The sequence below is a fragment of the Schistocerca piceifrons genome, chromosome 3 (assembly GCF_021461385.2).
Source record: "Schistocerca piceifrons isolate TAMUIC-IGC-003096 chromosome 3, iqSchPice1.1, whole genome shotgun sequence".
Classification (NCBI taxonomy): Eukaryota; Metazoa; Arthropoda; class Insecta; order Orthoptera; family Acrididae; genus Schistocerca; species Schistocerca piceifrons.
The window spans coordinates 250,464,221-250,484,768 of NC_060140.1; positions in this window are offsets into that span (position 1 = coordinate 250,464,221).

Genomic DNA, 20,548 nt, shown 5'->3' on the forward strand with positions numbered 1-20,548 from the left:
TGTTATCTAATTTCGTTAAAGCACACTTAATTCTATGACACTATACACTTAACTTCGTGATAATATGCTTAATTCCGTGATAACACACTTATCATTCATTTACGCCGGCCGGAGTGGCCGTGCGGTTCTAGGCGCTACAGTCTGGAACCGAGCGACCGCTACGGTCGCAGGTTCGAATCCTGCCTCGGGCATGGATGCGTGTGATGTCCTTAGTTAGGTTTAATTAGTTCTAAGTTCTAGGCGACTGATGACCTGAGAAGTTAAGTCGCATAGTGCTCAGAGCCATTTGAACCATTCATTTTCAACATTCGTGACACTCACTAACATTTGCACCAGGATCATACAAATACCGTAGCATTAGGTGAATCGACTGACTGAAAGCTTTCATGGAACCATAGCAGAAAAAGACAGCACTCAACTCAGTCAAGTACTTTTATTTTTTCCACAACTGTAGCTCTCCTTGCAAGTGGCGCAGATGTCATCTTTTCTTTTGCTCTTTGACTTCTGTTTTCCCTTAGACACTGATTTCACTGTGCTGCAGTGTCTAGTGGATTATTCCGTTAACATTCAGTCCGAACCCGATTTCCTTCACTTGTATTATGAAATTAACCAACTTCCAGTTCAATCATAAGGGCAAACGGTCCACCCAAAATGCCAGTAGTCTCATTCGCTTTGTCACTATCACTCCTTTGTACATAGTTTTTAAAGTACACCATGGAATTCAGAAATGCTTAGTAGCTTTGTATATCAATCACTAAACCTCCATGACCTTCTGAAGTGCTCCTCGAAGGTCATCAGTTGAACAGGAGTACCTTCCCTTGCTCACATAACCCATCTTCTGCTTCTTCTTCTTCGCACATTCGCTTAGAGATAGAGCCATTCTCTCTGAAATAGACATAAATCTTAAGAATTTTTACCGCTTTCCTAAGCGAATGATTCAGTAATAAGGCGTTTAAATAAACCTATTAGACTAAGTATGTTCCATTGGTAATGCAATTGCATAGAAGTGTCTGACTAATTACTTGAACAACTGACATCAATGAAATTGTATTATAGGACTAGCGCAGCAAACGAAGTATTTCGCTCCACGCAACAAATAATAAACTACCTGTTGCATACATAGCATTCAATCCCGTCCAGAATGTCTTTCCCGTGTGAAGACATTCCTGCTGTTTGTTGAGGGCGGTTGGAACGGTGTGTAAAAAGTCTTACTTGCTTAAGGACTAAGAAGGGATCTCTTATTACGAAATAAAGCATGTCACTGAGTTAGGTAGGTTTATGCTACTTAGCACGGTCCAAAGAAATAGGTTTCCAACAGTGCATAATGCGTGGAAAGGACACAATGAAAGGCCAAAATCACACGCTTTACAAGGCTCAGTGCTAGGTCCGCTGTTCATTTTTCAAATCGTAAAGAAGACGCGTCTTCCATACTATCCTATTGTAGTTACCATCAGGCGACTTTTAGCTTTAGGTGCAAGGAGAGAAGAACGATGACTTTCAGTCTGCAATTCAGCATATACAGTTGTGTAACTGCCTAACAGAAAAAAAAACTGTGTTCAAAATAGTATCTTTGTGAAAGGAAACAGTCTGTTTTAGAGTCACGACAAGGTACACAGTTTTAACATCAGGAAGTGTCATGAAGAAACATAGTTATTGCTCAACCTCCCTTCGACGAAAAATTCATCAGGGATGTACTACAAGTTCAAAATGGGCGGGGATTGGGCAAGCTATCCACTGTAGGCTTTTCAACCATCCCGACATCCACCATACGATTTTTTAAGAAAAAGAAAGGAAAACCTGTATGTGGATTAACGGACGGTAACTTAAGATACAACCCTCTCGAATGTGAATCCATTACTTTAGTCCCTGTGATACCTCGGTCTGTTAACTTCATCTGACCACCCTAGAAAATCTAAAAGTATCTGAAAACTCTGAGAACTTAATCTCAAAATCATTTACGACTGGACTAACAAAGTATGGTCCTAATAAACCGGAAGCACTCCCACTACTCATCAAAAGCTCAAGAGTTAGTATCCTGCTGCGCAGTACATCTTTAAAGCACTTCACACGCTACAACATCACAGAGATGTTGTCTGTAGGTAAATATATTAACTGCACTTAATGTATACTGCTCTATACTTCTGTGTGAGGTGCACAATCGATACCATATTTAGACAGAGCGCCATTATGGTCACATATCGTGCAAAAGCATGTTTGACACACACTTTTTGCTTCACCACACCCACAGTTATAGGCAGTAATCACAGACTCATGTATCTGTCCCAGAAATATACTTTTCCTGGGCCAGCAACACTGACAAGACATTCGGTCCTTACATTCTAGACAGAGTACTATCAGTCGCCCGTCATAGACCATGCACTTACACCAAGTCATTCTGTGTAGCAGACACTCGCCTATAAAGTAATACAGCCCGGAGCATCAGAAGAACTACTTGTTGTGACTTGGCAAGACAGCCAAGCCACTATGAGATAGCCGAAAGGCACGCGGTTAAGCTCACGCAGGCTGGCGTGAGGTCTGGAACAGTTAAAGGAGTTGAGTCTAGTAAAAAAAGTACGTAGCTTCTGGAATACTTAACTTTAATCCATAATTGGTGAACATCGGTCTGACGGTACATGCATCATAAGATAAATAGCAAATGATAATGGCGCCTTGCTAGGTCGTAGCAAATGACGTAGGGGAAGGCTATGCTAACTATCGTCTCGGCAAATGAGAGCGTAATTTGTCAGTGAACCATCGCTAGCAAAGTCGGCTGTACAACTGGGCCGAGTGCTAGGAAGTCTCTCTAGACCTGCCGTGTGGCGGCGCTCGGTCTGCAATCACTGATAGTGGCGACACGCGGGTCCGACGTATACTAACGGACCGCGGCCGATTTAAAGGCTACCACCTAGCAAGTGTGGTGTCTGGCGGTGACACCACACTACTCATCCCTCTAGTTTTAAAAATAAACTAGCGGTTTGTATATAAAGACTATGGTAGCTCTTCCCTTACTGCTCACTAATAAATAAACCATGAACTGCAGTCTCATTATTGTTGCCCGCTGTCTTCCGTTTTAGCTCCCTGTGTCCTTTCCCTACTGCTGTTTTCTTTCTTTACATGTTTTTTATCGTTCGCATCAGTAGTTTGAAGCCTGTATCACAGTTACCATAACACAATTTGGTATCATATCCTCATTTATTACCATTGATTATTATGTAAAGATATGTAAGCCTGCATTCTAGGGATCAAAGTGCCTAACCTGATGTAAGGTTGTTCTAACATCCTGAATTGGGAAAGTTAAAAATGCAATAAATAAGTAAATTGTCAATATAGTATATGTATAATTAGAAAATTAATGAAAAAGTTTTTGTTACTAACAAATCATTTGTGCGATATATTAACGCAATTATTCTTGTTCTGCGAATCCCGTTCATTATTGTGGTGAAGGTTATCCACAAAACTAATTTATACAATACATACTTCTACGCAAATGTATGGTACAATATTTTTTTCCTTAGCTATCTTGCTCCAGTGTTTATCTCATTCTCTGTCTCTTTACATCCCTCTTCATCTCTGTATACCTGTTACATTCAACGGCCCCGATCCATTTTCTTTCTGTTTTCTCATATTTTAATGTTTCGTCTATATTTTTTTCGTTTCGATTTCTTCTTTCGGTTAGCCGTTAACTTTTCACGGAAGCCATAGCACTGTTCTTACCAGCGTATCTGTTCTTCTAACAACAGATTCTCCTTGCTCATTGTTTCAATAAATACTAATGTGTATTGAATTTCTGTACAACTAGCTCTTAAGATTATAATGTAACAACAAGCACTGTGCCGGCCGCTGTGGCCGAACGGTTCTAAGCGCTTCAGTCCGGAACCGCGCTGCTGCTACGGTCGCAGGTTCGAATCCTACCTCGGGCGTGGCTGTGTATGATGTCCTTAGGTTAGTTAGGTTTAAGTAGTTCTAAGTCTAGGGGAGTGATGAGCTCAGCTGTTAAGTGTCATAGTACCTAGAGCCATTTGAACCATTTTTGAACAAGCACCGGACTTGCATGTGAGAGGACCAAGCTTCAAATTCCCATCCAACCAACCAGATTAATGCTTTCGGTGGTTTTCCTAAATCGCTGAAAACAAGTAGCGGGATGTTGCTGTAGCGGTCTTCGGTCCAAAGACTGGTTTGATACAGTTCTCCACGCCAGATTATCCATGCAAGCCTCCTAGACCTTGCATAACTACTGCAATCTACAAGCCTTGGTCTCTTACTATAATTCGAACCTGCGACCGTAGCAGCCCCGCGGTTCCGGACTGCAGCGCTTAGAACCGCACGGCCACCGCGGCCGGCAACACACTCACATACACATATACTCATTTCCTTTCGTTACCAGACTGACAATTCCTTGATGCCTCAAGACGTTTCCTTTAGTGAAATTGCGACACAATTTTTTGCTCCATTTCGATTCAGTACATGTTGATTATCGACGTTATTTACCCACCTAATTTTCAACATTTTTCTTTAACCCCCCATTTTATTATATTCTGTCCTCTTTGTCTCTGAAATGCTTGTCGTCTATGTTCCAATTCTGTACGAGGCCACACTCCGTACAAATACCTCCAGAAAAGAATTGAAAAAAAATGTTCAAATGTGTCTAAGCACTATGGGACGTAACATCTGAGGTCATCAGTCCCCTAGACTTAGAACTAGGCGAAGTGACCGTGCGGTTAAAGGCGCTGCAGTCTGGAACCGCAAGACCGCTACGGTCGCAGGTTCGAATCCTGCCTCGGGCATGGATGTTTGTGATGTCCTTAGGTTAGTTAGGTTTAACTAGTTCTAAGTTCTAGGGGACTAATGACCTCAGAAGTTGACTCCCATAGTGCTCAGAACCATATGAACCATTATTTTAGAACTAGGAGGTCATCAGTCCCTAGACTTAGAACTACTTAAACCTAACTAATCTAAGGACAGCACACACATCCATGCCCGAGGCAGGATTCCAACCTGCGACCGTAGCAGCAGCGCGGTTCCGGACTGAATCGCGTAGAACCGCTCGGCCACAGCGGCCGGCAGAAAAGGATTCCTACCACTTAAAATGTATTTGTGTTGTTAACCAGTTTCTCATTTTCAAAAATGCTTTTCTTGCTACTTCCATTCTCCATTTTATGTCCTCTCTGCTTAACCAGTTGTTAGAAATTCTGCTGCCTAAGTATCAGGTCTCGTCGACTACTTTTAGTGCCTCATTACCTAATCTCATTCTATCATTACCATCTGATTCAATACGACTACATTCCATTACCGCTGTTGTACGAGGAAGTCCCGATAGGTCTCGAAATGGAAACGCAGAGAAAATCTGATGAAGCTTTGCACGGATGCATTGGGCAGTGTCTCTAGTACGCCTGTCGATGGCATCACATCGCTATTTTCAGTTCTGAGCCCACATTTAGAACGTAAAGACACCTCGAACAGCAATGCCTCCGGCCAAGTACGGGTCCCTGCTGATTTCATGCAACCCCGCATAACGTAACTGTCATGCATTTCCTACTTCATGACAAGTCTCGGCAGCACGCCGCAGGGGTAATGAGGACGTGGCTGCAGCGTTTTCGATGGGAAGTGTTTGATTACTCACCATACAGCCTGGATTTGTCTTTCCTCACATGAAGCGCTGGCTATGCAGACAACATTTTGGCTCAGACAACGAACTGCAGACCAGTGTAGAGAAGTTCAAAATGGTTCAAATGGCTCTGAGCACAATGGGACTTAGCATCTGTGGTCATCAGTCCCCTAGAACTTAGAGCTACCTAAACCTAACTAACCTAAGGACATCACACACATCCATGCCCGAGGCAGGATTCGAACCTGCGACCGTAGCAGTTGCGCGGTTCCGGACTGAGCGCCTAGAACCGCTAGACCACCGCGGCTGGCTGTAGAGAAGTGGTAGACAGCACAGGTGCATGGCTTCTATGACGAGAGTATTCGAAAGTTGGTACAACGTTACGACAGGTATCTATGTCGGAGTGGCGACTATGAATAGAAGCAGCTGTAAGGTGTAACAAACTGTTGCAAATAGGACAGTTTTCATTTTCACTGTGGTTTCTATTTTGCGACCGATTGGACCTTACTTTCCTAATAGGCCTCGTACTTTTGTTGATGTTCAACTGATACCATCTTTTCAAGACACTGTCGATTCCGTTGAACTCCTTTTCTGGGCCCTTTGCTCTCACTTAGAGAATTACAATGTCATGAGCAAAAATCAAAGCTTTTATCTCTCCTCCCTGAAATTTAAGTCTCTATCCAAACATTTCCTTGGTTTCCTTTACTGCTTGCTGAATGTACAGAATGAAAAAGATCTTAAAGAGGATACAACCCTGTCTCATTCCCTTCTCAACTACTGCTTGCCTTTCAGGCCCTTCGACTATTGTAACTGCAGTAGCGTCTCTGTTCACGTTTTAGATAACTTTTTGTTCCCCTGATACCTTTAAAATTTTGGAGAGTGAATTCCAGTGGACGTTGTCAAAAGCATTCCTAAGTCTACAGATGCTATAAACGTAGAATCAGGTTTCTCCAATCGATCTTTTCAGATGAGTCGCATGGTCAGTATGGCGTCGGGTGTTTCTACATTTCTCGGGGGAAAAAACTGATCGTTCCTGAGGTTCGCTTCTACCAATTATTCCATTCTTCTGTCAATAATCTGTGCCAGTATTCTCACCCATGACTTGTTAAACTGATGGTTCGGTAGTATTCACAGATGTCGGCGCTTGCCTGACTTAGAATTGGAATCATTACATTCTTCTTGTAGCCTGTGAGTGGAGCACAATCCACTCTGTCCCACCCAGATGTTCAGCCACCTTCTCGAAGTCCTGCTCAGAAGCAGTAACCCCTCTCTGGAACAAACCCCCGCATTATATTAGCGAACTAAATAACATCTCCAGCTTCAGAAGATCAGGAACGACATACCTACTAAAGTAACCCTAAGTTTACCATCGCCCTTTATGCACTCATTTCCGGTGTACACCCTTCTTTCCAACCTGATCGCATTTCCCAGTATTCTCAGTCCCCTTAAATTTCCTTTCCCCATAACTCACTAGATCATAAAACACGTATTTTGTAAACTTACAAATTCTTCTTTTATTTACCACTATCGTTATTGTTATTAATGCCACTATTATTGACACTACTATTATTATTACTACTACTACTACTACTACTAGTACTAGTACTAATGCTACTATTATCACTACTAGAGGCTGCAGCTGCATTAGCGCAAGTAATGTCAGTCTTAACTTTGATAGGTAATAGTTAGTATAATTTACTCACACCACTCATGCAGGCCCTCAGATAATTTTAATATCTGTTGTCGTACTAAGATTGTTATTTTCTTAGATAACTATTATGTAATATATACTGTGTGTGTGAAATCCTTGTCCGATGGAAGAGAGGACCTGATGGACTAATCAGATCAGATTAAACAAATAAATAAATAAAAATATTCGGCCTGTCTAACGTATCTTTCGCACCAGGTGGAATAGTTTTGTCATGACTGGGACTCCCAAGTGTTCAATATTTCTGAGCGTACGTTATCTAATCTAGGAGTCTTGTTTCGACTTATGTCTGTCAAATTCTTCTCGCAAAATCATATCTGCGGAAATATTTTTTTGAAAAAGACAAAGGCAGTTCCTTCTCGAGTTTCGCCCTGTGCTCTGGCTAATGCGCTTCTCATCGACGAGGTGTCAAATCCGGAACTTTCTTCTTGCAGATTTGCTCTAAGGCTAACTAACACTTTAGTACCATTTACCTAATATTCGTGTTCCATGTCATTTCATTTTGTAATAATTGGTGACATAAATCACCCCAAATGAGATAGAACATGCTAGCCATAAATACTTGATTTACAAGCGAAAACATCAGGTGAGGCTTTTGTAAAGAAAAAAAATCAAGAGCGACAGTTTGGAAATGTACCTATGAAGCAATTATATTTCATTTGTCGGCGACAAGCAGACTTATGTCTTTTCGGATGTCCAGCCCGAGACTGGATACAAAGGACTACATTGAGGTGACAAAAATCATGAGACATTTCCTAAAATCGTGTCGGACTTCTTTCTCCAGCGTAATGCAGCAACTCTATGTGACAAGTCGTTGGAAGTACCCTGCAGAAACATTGACTCATGCTGGCTCTACACGATTGTATAGTTGCAAATGTGTTGCCGGTGCCGGATTTTGTGAACCAATTGATGTCTCTATTACTTGTCACAAATTTTCGATGAGATTCAAGTCGGGCAATCTGGGTGGCGAAACCATTCGCTTAAGCCGTCCAGGATGTTTTTCGAACCAGTTGCGAACACTTGTGGCCCGGTGACATCACGCATTATAATTCATCAGAATTCCATCGTTGTCTGCGAACATGAAGTGCATGAATGGCTGAACATAACCAGGACCCAGCTCATTCCATTTAAATACAGGCCACACCATTATGGAGCCACCACCAGATTGCACAGTGCCTTGTTGACAGCTTGGGTCCATGTCTTCGTGGGGTCTGCACCATCAGCACTTATCAACTAAAATAGGGATGGATATGATCAGGCCACGGGTTTTCAGTCGCACAGGGTCCAATGCATATGGTCACAAGCACAGCAGAGGGGCTGCAGGTGATGTCTCCCTGTTTGCAAAGGCACTTGCGTCAGTCGTCTGCTGCAACAGTTCATTAACGCCAAATTTCGCCAGACTGTCCTAATGGTTACGTTCGTCGTACGTCCCACATCGATCACTGCGCTTATTTCAAGCAATGTAGCTTGCTTGTCAGCACTGAGAACTCTACACAAACACCACTGCTCTCGGTTGTTCACTGGTGAGAGATAATGCCTGGAATTCCTGAAATTTGGTATTCTCAGCACACTCTTGGCATAATGGACCTCGGAATCTTGAATTCCCTAACAATTTCCGAAGTGGAATATTGCATGAGCTTAGCTCCAGTTACCATTCCAAGTTCAAAGTCTGTTAATTCCCGCCATGCGGTCACAGCCACGGCGAATACCTTTTCCTATGAATCACTTTACAACTGACAGCTCCGCCAATGCACTGCCACTTTGCACCTCGTGTAGACGATACTACCGCCGTCTGTATCTGTGTGTATCGCTATGCCATGACTTTTGTCACTTCAGAGTATAACATCCAGCATCAATATATATATATATATATATATATATATATATATATATATATATATATATATATATATATATATATATATATTCGTGAAATCACGTAAGGAGGATGCAGAATCATTTTTATTCGGCGCTCAATACGCAGGTTTAAGCAGATAATTGGTGTAGCCGTAGGAAAATATGTACCCAGCTGGATTACTGAGCGTTAACAAGTAGATACACACTAAGAAGTCAGTTTCGCGAAGCATTAGCGTAGGAAGTACGAAGTACCTAGAAATTTAATTGCTCCTGTGTGGATGTCATGATCTCTGTGTGCAATAACTGAAGATTCTCCAAACAGGAAAAAAAAAAAAATGTTGGCATTCAATAGAGGCCCCTGTTGACTTCTGGACTATCACAGAGTCTAGGGTTTGATGGTTCTCCATAAATATTTTTCGACCATCTCAGTATTTAGGAGTTGACGGTTTTTTGTAAGTGATAGTACATTGTTAACTTCAGTGCCTATATTAACATCAATAGACATCGTATTCTTAGAAAATCGTTGTATGCACAATTTCCTAGTGAAAGTGAATCCATTTTCTTTCATATCATGGTAAACACTGCCGAATACCCTTATTTCAATACGCAGACTACCGATCTTCTTGTATCAGCGTCGCTTACAAAAAGATGGTGCAACTTGACACGTATCTCAAAAACCACACCTGAGTTTTACGACAATCTTATTATTGTAAAATAATTATGTGACCGGAGGTCTCGAAGTTTCTGACAAGGTGTATTTCTTTTCTTTTCAGGGACATCATCAACCAGTAGGGATTTCTCATCAGATGAAGGAAAGTCGTAGGAATAACCCGGGATTCGGTGTGGGCTGCGGTGGGGTGGGTGGACTGCTGTGGCCTGTTGTGGGGTTGTGAACCACTGAGGGCTACGGCGGGACGAACCCTCTCCATCGTTTCTAGGTGCCCGGTTTAATATACAATACACGGAATCGTAGGATTTCAAAGTTCGAAAACATTTGTCTTACAAGAGATATATGTTCAAATAACTTGCTTATGCGGGGGACCTTAAAAGAAACATAACGACGCCAGTGTATAGGTCCATATAAATGAGACTTAACAATTCGCGTCGTCATTTGTATTATACATTAGTAATAATTGTCCCTGACTACAGTTTACGCATCAGATCATTATTTCCTTATTGCAACATGCTTGAATTTTCGAAAGCCATGTTGTTATACGCACAAAAGTAGCGAGACAACGAAAAAGTGACTGATGAAATTTTATAGGTGTATTGACGACTTTTTACTCAGACTAACTTTAATTGTAAAAGACTAGGCTATTAGATTGGTCACAGAGCTGTTAACGGCAACACACTACTACACTGTTGGAGTGGTCTCATATTTAACCATCGCTAGACCGCGGTCTAAACTGCTCGACGCAGTCAGCATTAAATGCGATTAGCGTTTGCAATAGCAGCAAGAAATATCACCAACCATCGTTAGGAAATTTCTATACACAGCTGCATTAATATAAGATCAGAGAGATCAAGTCTTGTTTGTTGCACACTTATTTTGCTTTGATATTACCAGCAATAATGTACGCAGACAGAATGCTCTGTAATTGGATGTGACCTGCAGGTAACAAGGACGACAGTCAATTACGAAACCCGTTACGAAAGAAAACTGTTTTCTCAATTGAACATCCATATAGCTTTCACAATCACCACTTATCAGAATAATTACGGCAGAACTTAGTGTGAAAATGTCAGGCTTGAGTAGTAGTTTCAAGAAGCCACAACAGCTGCAGTAAATGAAGCACATCGAATAAGCTCTGGAAAAAAAAAAATCATCACGAAACTGTGTCCACATGGACTTCCACCAGTAGGCCAAATGTAAATTGGAAATTTCCCATTTCACCTACAACTTTCCCGGCCATAATTCCTTGTCTCAAACTGATAATTCGCCCTTTTCCTTTGTCCCTGCAAGCTTTTAATATGCTTACCCAAACACAGTCTATAAGATAGCGAGTGTGAATCTTCGATGAAACAGTTAATTTTACCATTCGGTCAACAAATTCCAAGGACTTCAGTGTTTAACTGCGACAGGCACAGTTCTTTAATAATTATTCTTCATCAGTATTAAATTTCAGGCAGAAGAAATAAAATCTTTGAGGTTTGCCAATGGTACTGTAACTCCGTTGAGACAGCAAAGGACTTGGGACATCAGCTGAACGGAATGTACACTGTTTTGAAAGAAGGATATAAGACGAACGTAGAGAAAACCAAACCAACGATAGAGGAATGTAATCGAATTAAATTATATAACCCTGAGGGAATTAGATAAGAAAGGAGACACGTAAAGTAGTACATGAATTTTGATATTTGGGGATCAAAATAACTGACGATGGCTGAAGTACATGGGATGTAAATCGTCGACTGACAATGGCAAGAAAATGGTTTCTGAAGAAGAGAAATTTGTTAACATCAAATATAGTGTTAGGAAGTCTCTTCGCCGGCCGCGGTGGTCTCGCGGTTCTAGGCGCGCAGTTTGGAGCCGTGCGACTGCTACGGTCGCAGGTTCGAATCCTGCCTCGGGCATGGATGTGTGTGATGTCCTTAGGTTAGTTAGGTTTAAGTAGTTCTAAGTTCTAGGGGACTGATGACCACAGCTGTTAGGTCCCATAGTGCTCGGAGCCATTTGAACCATTTTTGAAGTCTCTTCTGAAGATATTTGCCTGGAGTGAAGCCATGTATGGAAGTGAAACATGAACAGTAAACAGTTTCAACATGAAGAAAATAGAAGCTTTTCAAATGCGGTGCTACAGATGAATGCTGAAGATCAGATGGATAGATCGCGTGACTATCGAGGAGGTACTGAATTGAACTGAGGAGAAAAGAAATTTGTGGCACAACCTTATTAGAAGAAGGGATCGGTTTGTAGCACACATTCTAAGACATCAAGGAATCACCAATTTAATATTGGAGGGAAGTGGAGGGGCCGCGAAGGAGTAGCCGAGCGGTCTTAGGCACTGCAGTCGTGGACTGTGCGCCTGGTCCCGGCGGAGGTTCGAGTCCTCCCTCCGGCCTGGGTGTGTGTGATTGTCCTTAGAATGATTTAGGTTAAGTAGTGTGTAAGCTTAGGGACTGATGACCTTAGCAGTTAAGTCCCATAAGATTTCACACACAATTGAACATTGAAGTGGAGGGGTGCTAAAAATTACAGAAGGAAACCAAGGGATGGATACAGTAAGCAGATTCAGAAGAATCTAAGTTGCAGCAGTTATCCGGAGATGAAGAGCCTTACGCAGGATAGAGTAGCATGGAGAGCTGCATCAAACCAGTCTTCCGGCTGAAGACCACAAGAGCATCAGTATTCTCTGACAAAAGAATTCCGGTGAAGTCTCTGCACTTACCTTGAAGGTTAGTTGCAACTATATTAATAGCCATTTTCGCGAGATCCCGGTCGGGATCGTAAAAATGAATTCTGGTGAATGTAAGTGAACACGTCGATGTGCAACGCATGGCAAAATCAAATAGCGGTCCCTCAAAGCGCATTTATTTTACACAAATTCTTCAGTTATCATATTCACATCACCCTGATGACGGGTGAGGCCCGTACTAGCTTGAATTGAGACAAAATGAGTTAGTTTATTGCTTTGTAGCCCAAAAGTTTGCCCAAAGATGTCGACTGCATCTCAGGTCTGCAACGACAACCTCTCCATGCCGAAAGCAACTTACTCATTTGCTGAAATACGAATAAAAACAAGATCAGTTCTGTGTTATGGGAGTAATAAGGATTACAATATAATGGACATATGCGGATTACAAGTTTTTCTGAGTGGTATTCTACGGTCAACATTGGGTGAAAACTGTTAGAATTCGTCTTCTTTGCTTCTTCATGTTTCTCTACTGTGTTGGCATTGTTATATGAGTTGAATTCGTGACAGCACAACTTCCATCTGTCTGCGTCTGGGGCGAATCGTATGTTGTAGTGCGAGTACGTTTTCTAAATTCTTGCGTAACGTGTATCTGAGTCTTGACGCCGACACCAGCCCGGTATTCACCTGGTGGGATGAGGGAAACCGCCTAAAAACCACATCCAGGCTGAGTGCTCACCGGCCCTCGTAGTTAATCTGAAGGCGGATTTGACCGGGGGTTTTGCTCACCTCATCAAATGTCGGAAGCGGCGCGCTAATCCATTGCGCTAGACGGGAGGGTACCTGAATTTTGACTGACAACGTTTATTTTGTCGTATAGTCCTGACGTTACAAGAACATCTAATCAAAACAGAAAGCTTTCAGTTGAGGGCAACCACAGCTGAAGTAGTTCATGTTTCAGAAATAAAGCGCTGTTGACTGTATATGTACAGGAGCACAACCGGTTTCGTGATATCATATCGAATCTTCATGTGTACTTCTACGAGATAGGAAACACACAATCAACTTTATGACGAAAAACCGCATACCAATTGTAATAACCTAACCTCTGTGAAACATCAAATACTCACATGTCAGTAAAATATTTAACCCGTGACACGAGAAGGAGGGGAACTCAACCTTCTCAAAATAAAATGTCGTTACCTATGATAAGCAGGGCGTCATAGATGAAATTGACCCACTGCAAAGCTAACACGGTAAAAGTGCGTTAAGCTATAGTGAAAAGATCAAAATAAGGAAAAAGAATAAAGATAAGAAGTCCCAACTACTAACGCTGAAAGACCGATGGTTAAGAAAACTCACTTCATAGCAGGAAGCGGTGAAAAGCAACACTCCAACCGCATCGCCGTGCAGGGCCGCATTACTAGCCAACGTGCTAATGTGTGTTACGGAAGTCACTAGCGCCGGCGCACACATAGCGAGGAAAGCTACAGACATTTTCGCGCGCATCCAACTATCATGGGAACGCTTGAAGCCCACTCTAAACAACACGAGCGTTTAAATTATGAAGTGGTTAACCGTAAAAAATAGATAAAACCAAATAGACCAGACGCAAGAGCAAATAACAACAAGCCCTGCGTCAATAGCTAAGCAGTCTAAAAACTAAGACATTATATCCTTGAATGCCAAACAAAGGTAGACAGTACATTGTAACGTCTTAATTCCACCCGATTTTAAAGAGTGTGCTAGCGGTGCAACTTGACACTCGGCATTATTTCAGTCTCTTCCAAAATTTTTAAAGTCTGCCCCTTTACTTCTCTGTGTGGGACTTTCAAATTATTACCTGCAGCTGTTATGGAGAAGCTGATTTCGACACCATTTCACAGACAGTATGAAAAAATCTAAGTACAAAAAAAAAGAAAGAAAAAAGCCAGCATTTTTTATCCCACAGAATATTGGCCAAAGACTAATACATAAAGAGAAAGCAGCTTATGAAATGCACGACGCTACTGGAGTATACTGCATCAGTTGCGACAACTGTTCTGCCGGGTAAGTGAGGAAAACTGGCTGGGGGTTTGGTATTTGGTACCGAGAACAGAAAGGTCTGAGGAATTCGAGGTCTACTTCTCTTACGTGAATCTGGCCTCCCCTTAAGCTGGTGGTCTTCATCATACCCAAAGTTAATATTGCAAAGAGTAGTTTGTAAGGGATAAACTGTTGCGTCAGCCCCTTACTGAGCATCTGCTCTTTGCAGCACTAATGTCGAATCGGAAGAGAACCTGAGCACCTAGTCAACCGGTTATCAAAAGAAAAAGTTGTAAGTTACCCATAAGCTCGCCCGGATTAACGCGCGGTCTAACGTACAGCTTTCCAGGCGGGAAGACGCGCCGCTCCCCGGCATGAATCCTCCCGGCGGACTAGTGTCGAGGTCCGGTGTGGCGGCCAGTCTGTGGATTGTTTTTAAGGCGGTTTTTCATCTGTCTCGGGGAATGTGAGCTGGTTCCCCTTATTCCGCCTCAGTTACGCTGTGTCGGCGATTGCTGCGCAAACACTGTCTCCACATATGCGTACATCATAATTATTCCGCCAAGCCATCATTTGGGGTTGCACTCGTCTGGTGTGAGACGTTCCAGGGGAGGGAGAGGGCGGGGGGTCCACTGGGAGTCAAACCACACACTGGTTTCAGTGTGGGGCGGCGGTGAGGTGAGTGTGAGTGGACTGCAGAAGCCTGTTGTGGGGTTGTGAATCACTGAGGACTAAGGCGAGGATGAAGCCTCTCCGTCGTTTCTAGGTCCCCAGTTCAATACAACACAATAACCCCTAAGGTCTTTTATAATTATAAACTTTCTGTAAAATCATAGGACTAACAGCACTAAAAATTAGGATCAGGATTAGCAGAAATCTTTCGTGATACGGCGAGAACATTTAAATCATTTTTTATTCAAACGTCGTCCGTATCTATCGGAAAGCAGGCACCGCCATGGACGTCTCTCAGTCACAACAGTACCACAGCTACATCATCGGTTGCGTTTAGAGCTCCCACTGAAGTAATAGTGCCAAAAATAGTATTTAAGTTTTTTAGGAGCTCGAAAAATCCACTAGAAACCCGAAAAAAAACACTATCAAGCAAACCAGTCTAAGAGCAAAGTAAAGGTGGCCTCCCATTTAGAAGAAATCAGCACTACAGCATTCTTAAAAAGACGATTCTTTTCCACTTCTCTGCATTTATTTTATTGGTATACGACCATTTTCTGCCTTTTAAGTCGTTTTAAAATGATTTTCTGCGGTCGAAAAATGTGCTTATACATTAAAAATGGTAGCGTCTTTTAAATTTATGTGTTGTATCCATTCTGGTCCACACGTAGCCCGTCTTGTTATTTTGAAGCTTGACATTCGTATTTTACAAAGAATGAAATTAAGCGTGATCTAATATTTTCAAAGTAGTATGTATATTTATGAGTTTGTTTGAGGAACATTAATAAATAGTAAAAAAATATTTGAAACATTATGAAAGCTGTATGGTGAGGTAAGACCGAGTTTTAAATTTCAGTTATTGTACACGCAATTGTCGACCATTAACGGAATGTGATCATCAACGGAATGTGACTATAGCTATCGAGAAATTTTCTGTGCTCTAGATCTGTTTTTTCGTCACTAAATGTACCTGGTTGACGTTTTGAAAGGTATTAAGTACCTACAAGTCCGATTTTTTGAAAAGCCAACGAGACACACTTCTTGACGAACAAATAGATCTACAGAACAGAAAATTTCTCCATGACTTGAGTGACATTCAGCTGATGACAAGTCAAAAATCATCTCAACAGTAAAATAAATCGAAAATTTGATCTTATACATACATTGTTGATTTTTTAAAAATATCTTTCGTTTTTTGCTTTTTACTATTTATTACGTTTCCTCAAATACAGACGTAAATGTGCAGTCATTGCTACTTGAACTTATTAGTCCTTGCTGAAGTTTATTCTTTCGTCAATGAAATATATTTGTAATTTTCGCGCCTTGTTAACACGTCAAGTTGTCAAACCAAGAAGACAACATATATGTGGAATACACCGAATAGAACATCTATATTTAAATGCCTTTGCCACCTTTAATGTATAAAGTACATTTTTCTATTGCAGAAAACAACTTAAAAAAGATCTAGAAGGCAGAAAAAGTTGTGTACCGATAAAGTACATGTAGTAGAAGAGGCATAACGCCACCTTCCTTTGGTGAATTTCTTGCTGCCTTAGCCACTATGAAGAAAATCTGCTACATTCCGTTACTGTTTCGCCAGTTATAGCGAAGGTTATTACTTAGTTCCCCTTTCTGTGAGTACTTTTCCGCATCAATTTGCATCCTACACCATAAAAAAAATGGTTCAAATGGCTCTGAGCACTATGGGACTTAACTTCTAAAGGTCATCAGTCCCCTAGAACTTGGAACTACTTAAACCTAACTAACCTAAGGACGTCACACACATCCATGCCCGGGGCGGGATTCGAACCTGCGATCGTAGCGGTCGCGCGGTTCCAGACTGACGCGCCTAGAACCGCTCGGCCACACCGGCCGGCCCTGCACTATCTCCCTCTCCCCCCCCCCCCCCCTGTCACCCTTCCCTGACATACATAACTGGCTGCATTCGTGATCAACCGTAAATCAACTTCAGGACTAGTTTTCCCGTTCGTTGCACTGCAGTACCAACTCAGTGAGCAACATAGCGCTCGTGCCGACTTGCTGGCCGAAACCACAGGGAACCCTCCGCATCCGTACGCCTTATACTGGCCCACGTGACGACACGGTGAATACGCCGCGGCCCAAATTTTTATTTTCGTCAAATCCTTGTATAGCAGTGCTGATCATTTTATAAATATTTATACTCGGCGGTGCCCCTCTCGGGAGTAATTTATGTGCCGTTCCCCTTTGAGGCTCTCGTGTTTCCGACCCTACAGAGCGCGTCCGTCTCGCCCGACGCCGGCAGCGACGCACAATACGCCACAAACGAGTCGGCCGCCGATCGCACAACGGATCCCACCATCCCGCCCCACGCCTCTCTTCGCCCTCTGTTCGCATCGCAACCGGGCTAACCAAATGGCCTAACAAGCTTATAATACGATCCGGATTTAACAATTACTTAAACGAATTTCGACTATAAAATGTTCCGGGTAGTAAATAATAATTAAGAAAAGTTTCTCCCGTCGCTCCGACACACATACAGGCACACACACACACGTGCACAGTCGTTCCCGGTGGTGAGGAGAAGCAAGGTGGTGGAAAAAAAAAAAGAAGTAAAGGGGAGCAGCGGATTAGAAAAGAAAGAAGATCAGGTAAATGACGCCGCGGCTGGCATTAAATTGCCTCGCATCTCCCCCTACCCGAACCAAGTCCCAGACCCAAATAATAACAATAAAGAATGGTCTTACAAATTATCACTTTAGAGCGCCGGAAGGTGCAAGAGAGCGGCATTTTGGCCTATTTATGTGCGCTTGTAAATAACATTAAGTGGAAGTTTTTACGAGTATCGGAGCGGCACCGTTGCCGTGCGTGGGACCACTTTCTTCGTCCTTTTTGGTCCCTTTTTCGCCGCCGCCCCGCCCGTGTGTGTTTGTAGGCCTGACGCGGAGAAGTGAAAAATTACCCATTCACCCGGTCCCGCGCGCACAAAAGGCTTTCGCGCGTCAATGCGAGCTCCGAAATTATTTTATTCCGGACGTGAAGAGGTCGGCATAATGGATGCGTGGATTGGAGTGTTCCCCGTCGCAGGCATTGTGGTTCCCGAGCGGGCTGGCTGCTATTGAAGCACAGTCCGAGTTGGCGGGCCTCGTGACGTCTCCGAGGAGTCGTTCATATGGACTCTTTCTTTCTCTGGCCCCTACACCACCTCTCCCATCACCAAACTCATCCTCCCCCCCCCCCCCCACCTCCCATCTCTGTACAAACAGCTTGTCATTGTCGGGCAGGATTACTATTAGCGGAGAGGTACGCCCTCCGAGCAGTACGGACTCGTGCCACGTATCCAATTACTATCCTCATACAATCAGCGGATGTTGTCCGCCTATTGTCGCGAGTCGCGCGAGTCTTCGCCGTGAGTGCTGCGCGTGTCTGACTTTAACAACGAGCACGGGACGTAGAGGCGGTATGAACACTGCTGGAGGCGTGCACACACTGGGCGCGAGTATATAATCTCCTTTATGTGCAGGCGAGAACTACCTGCTCAACGGCATACGCTTGAGCATCGTTACCTTACCATTAATAACGTTCCTGTTCCACTCATTAGGAGGTTAAAATACTTCCCATTAATTTTTTATTGTAAGTTAACGTGGACAGTACTTTCCAGGAGGGGTGGTTTAAGAAAAGTGCTCTACCCAACTTACACTACTGGCGATTAAAACAGCTACACCATGAAGATTACGTGCTACAAACGCTAAATTTAACCGACAGGAAAAAGATGCTGTGATATGCAAATGATTAGCTTTTCAGATCATTCACACATGGTTGGCGCTGGTGGCGACACCTACAACGTCCTGACATGAGGAAAGTTTCCAACCGATTTCTCATACACAAACAGCTGCTGACCGGCGTTACCTGGTGAAACGTTGTGATGCCTCGTGTAAAGAGGAGAAATGCGTACCATCACGTTTCCGACTTTGATAAAGGTCGTATTGTAGCCTATCGCGATTGCGGTTTATCCTATCGCGATATTGCTGCTCGCGTTGGCTGAGATCCTACGACTGTTAGCAGAATATGGAATCGGTCGGTTCAGGAGGGTAATATGGAACGCCGTGCTGGATCCCAACGGCCTCGTATCACTAGCAGTCGAGATGACAGGCATCTTATCCGCGTGGCTGTAACGGATCGTGCAGCCGCGTCTCGATCCCTGAGTCAACAGATGGGGAGCATGAACAGTTCAACGACGTATGCAGCAGCATGGACTATCAGCTCGGAGACCATAGCTGGGCTTACCCTTGACGCTGCATCACAGGCAGGAGCGCCTGCGATGGTGTACTCAACGACGGACTTGGGTGCACGAATGGCAAAACGTTATTGTTGCGGATGAATCCAGGTACTTTTTAAAGCATCATGATGGTCGCATCCGTGTTCGGCTACATCGCGGTGAACGCACATTGGAAGCGTGTATTCGTTATCGCCATACTGGCGCATCACCCGACGTGATGGGTTGGGGTGCCATTGGTTACACGTCTTGGTCACCTCTTGTTCGCAGTGACGGCATTTTGAACAGTTGACGCTACATTTCAGACGTGTTACCACCCGTGGCTCCACCCTTCATTCCATCCCTGCGAAACCCTACATTTCTGCAGGATAATGCATGACCGCATGTTGCAGGTCCTGTACGGGCCTTTCTGGATACAGAAAATGTTCGACTGCTGCCCTGGCCAGCACATTCTCCAGATCTCTCACCAACTGAAAACGTCTGGTCAATGGTGGCCGAGTAACTGGCACATCACAATGCGCCAGTCACTGCTCTTGATGAACTGTGGTATGGTGTTGAAGCTGCATGGGTAGCTGTACCTGTACACGCCATCCAAGCTTTGTTTGACTCAATGTCCAGGCGTATCAAGGCCATTATTACGGCCAGAGGTGGTTGTTCTGAGTACTGAGTTTTCAGGATATATGCACCCAAATCGCGTGAAAATGTAATCACATGTCAGTTCTAGTATAATATATTTGTCCAATGAATACCCATTTATCATCTGCATTTCTTCTTGGTGTAGCAATTTTAACCGCCAGTAGTGTAGAATACGAGAAAACGTTTTTCCCCATAACATGCTCGTAAGTATCATAATTTGCAAAGTGAGTAAAAGAAGTCTGAGAAAGAATTAAATCTGGTACATACAAAGCAGCATAAAAGATAGCTGAGAAACCTAAACCAAAAAAAAGAAAAGATGAAAGGGGTTAATCAAGATGTAGTTCAACTTATCGAAAACAGAAGGCCATGCAAAGATACAGTGTGCAAAGAGGGAAAAGCTGAATACAGAATGAGGGACTCAATCAATAGGGAAGCTAGGA